Consider the following 3,488-nt stretch of genomic DNA (forward strand, 5'->3'; position numbering starts at 1 on the left):
TGTGCCAACCACTGTACCACCAATGCCACATCACTGTTCTTGATTAGATTTACCATATTGTGCTGCATATAAAGCGCACCCATAATTTTGGCCCAAACTTTCAGAAAAAAAATCTTTCATTTTAATTTTTAAATTTAATTATTTATTTATTTATATTTAGAAACAAAACCTATTATTATATTTCAGGTAATATTTTGCATATGGATATTGTTATCACTTTTTAGAGTTACACTTTTAGTGCATAAGCATAAATAGAAGAGTTAAAACATTTATATAGATACATACTTAGTACTACCCATGTATAATGTGCATACTTATTTTTCCCTCAAAAATTTGGACAAAAAAGTGCACATTATACACTGCAAAATATGGTAGTAGATTTTCTTGAATGAATATTTCTCTATTTATTGTGTGCCCTTAGGAGAATTTCCACAGACATGGAATGATTTATTTAAAAATATGTTTTTTGAACACAAGAAGCAGATTCAGGAAGTCAGTGAACCATCTAAAGACAAGAAGGCTGTAGACATGTGTCTTTGATTCAACTGTCCCAAAAGTCTACCAATTGATTATTTTATTGCTTCAAAAGCAGTAGGTTGCCTTCTGGATTCAAAGTGAGCAAAAGCTAAGAAAGGAGAGGAAACTTTATTTACAAAGGCGTCTGGGTGACCACTGCAACCAGTTTTTAAAGAAATAATTTTTTTTCACCAGGCACTAAAAGTAATGAAAATGAAGTATGATAAAGGCATTTTAAGTAAAAAGGAAAAGCTGAAAGTAGAAAAGGAGAAAATAAAAAGAACAAGAAAGAAAATCTAAAGATGAAAAGACCAAAAAGGAAAAAAATATATGGTGAAAGAGAAGAATCTAAGAAGGGGGAAATTCCAGGAACTCCCCAAAAGAAGGAAACTAAGAAAAAATTCAAGCTTTGAGCCACATCATGATCAAATTTTCCTGGATAGAAATGAGGTATTTGCATGACCAGGTATCAGCTCACCCTGAAACCTTCATCCTGGGGTTAATTCTCGTCATCGAAGTGGCAGCTGCCCCCCTCCACCTCTTGGCTGGCAGAAACGAGAGCAGCTGTGTGTTACCTCTGTGTGCAGTGCGGGTGCAGGGCTGCTTTGTAGCCAGCATTCTTTTTCCTTTTAATCCTCAGCTTATTAATTTTAGAGAGAGTTAATTTTAGAGAGAGAGAGAAACATTGATGTGAGAGGGAAACATCGACTGGTTGCCTCCTGAACACACCCAGATGGGGAATAGAACCCACAATCTAGGTATGTCCCCTGACTGAAGATCAAACCCACATCCTTTTGGTGTACAGGATGATGCTCCAACCAAATGAGCCACCTGGCAGGGCTATAGTCAGCATTCTTCTTTTTGCTGTTGTCCATTGCCTTTGATTTCTCATCATTTGGCTCATAACTGAAGGAAGGCACTACTTTCGGTTCTTCCCAGAACTCATTGATTCCTTTGGGCCTTTGTACATGCATGAACATAAAGGACCAAAAGCGGACCTAAAGAAAGCTGAAAAATCTGAAACCAAAAAGCAGCAGAAGTCAGACAGTGAGAAAAAGGAGGAAAAGGACTGAAAAGTAGGAACAGGAAATCACGGAACAGAAGGCTCAGGAGAACAGTGACAGGAGGAAAGATGACCGATCCCAAAACAGTAGTGGAAATGGAAATGATTTTGAAATGGTCACAAAAGAGAAATTGGAAGAACAAACACATTGGGATTGTGAAGAGGAGGAAGAGGGTGACAATGATGGAGAAAGGACTACATCTTCATGTGAAAAATCATAATCTACCTAATATTGGGACTGAAAAAGTACACAAGGTTGGATTTGCTGTGTGGGCTGTCATAATGCACACATGACAGCCCTGGCATCCAGGGACTACTTGATCCTTCACTGTGTAGAATGCTGTTATTGGTACAGGCGAAAACCATGTACAAATTTCACCTATTTGATAATTTCACAGTATTCAATGAATAGGTCTCCTTAATTCTGATAGTTGTCAAAGACCCACTTTCCACAATGACATTTAGATTAATGGCATTTTTGATAACTGTATAACTTTTTACTGTTGACAAACCAAAATAACTAAAAGGACCACCAACATTTCAAATTATGTATAGTTATGTAGCTATTTCAGTTTCTTTGAGGTGAAATGCTTCAACTCACTATTTTTGACAGTTAAACTTTGTTGACTATAAAATTATACCAGGAAACTTCTAAGATTCTGAGTAACAGGATTTAAAATCATTTTGGTGGAAACAAGCCAAATGATAATGCTGCAACAGCACTTTTAATTCAGCTACAACTTCTCCTTTTCCAACTTAGGTAATCTGACTCTTCAGCATATTTATAATAGAAACTTTAAAGTCCTTAAATGCTAATTCCAACATCTATTTCATCTGTGCATCTTGTTTTCTGCTTTTTTTGTGTGTCTGGTAATTTTTATTGCATATTGGGCATTGTAAATAATACACTGTGAAAAAAATCTAAATTCTGTTATCTTCCTCTGATGACTATTGTTTTTTGTTCAAGAAGGAAGATCATTTTTTTGTGGGTAATCTTAATCATTTAAGGCTTGTGTGTAAGATTCACTAGGCTAGGTGTATTTTATTTTATTTTATTTTATTTTATTTTATTTTATTTTATTTTTGCCCTTAGTCCTAAAATGCAGCTCAGAGTCCTGGGATGTGGTCCTTATATCCAACACATGATGCTCCCGGCATATCATAGGAATGAAAGAGATGTTTATTATCTCAAGGCCCTCTAACTTCGTGGATTTTAACTTCAAATTCTATCTCCCCAGCACCAGGCAGCTGCTGAAATCTCTGCTCCGCTCTTTCAGCCATCCAGCTGTTGTTTCCTGCTATGCTCCTTGGAGTCGTGCCCTATGCATTTGCAGTTAAAGCATGAGCCACGGTTTAGAGATTTTGTACACAGGTCTGGGGACTCATCGCTCTTAGCCCTAACCTTCTGGGATTGCTCTGCCCCCTTCAATTTCCTGTTCCTCTGGCAGCCTCTAACACTGGCCTCTAACTCTTTAGTTCACTACGTTTGTGCTCTGCAGACTACTGAATGTCCGCAGGGGAAAAGCCAGTTACATGTGGATTGTATCTCCTCCAATACATGCCTGCTTTCAGTCCTTCTCTAGCACCTAGAAGCTGATATATGAGGACATAAATAAACAGAGTTTATAATTATTATCAGTGAGAGGTTTAGTCTGATACAAACTAGTCTGCCAGTACTTGAAGATGGAAGCCTTTACAGTTCAAAAACATAAATGAGATCATGCTATATATTTTATAACATGTTTTAAATTGAGCAACATATTTTAGATATTCTTCCATTCTAAATGTTCTAAGAATATATATATATATTCTTTATGTGTGTGTGTGTGTGTGTATAAATATCTTATTTCTTTTGTCTGACATACAGTGCTCCAAGTATTCAACTATAAGGCTATGTAACAAGGATAAA

General features: G+C 36.5%; 1 pseudogene; it reads left to right on the forward strand.

The window, feature by feature from the left end:
- Window positions 1-433: 433 nt before the first annotated feature.
- Window positions 434-1,800, forward strand: LOC114513999 (annotated as a pseudogene).
- Window positions 1,801-3,488: the final 1,688 nt, after the last annotated feature.

This window comes from Phyllostomus discolor, chromosome 2, assembly GCF_004126475.2.
Source record: "Phyllostomus discolor isolate MPI-MPIP mPhyDis1 chromosome 2, mPhyDis1.pri.v3, whole genome shotgun sequence".
In the NCBI taxonomy this organism is placed as follows: Eukaryota; Metazoa; Chordata; class Mammalia; order Chiroptera; family Phyllostomidae; genus Phyllostomus; species Phyllostomus discolor.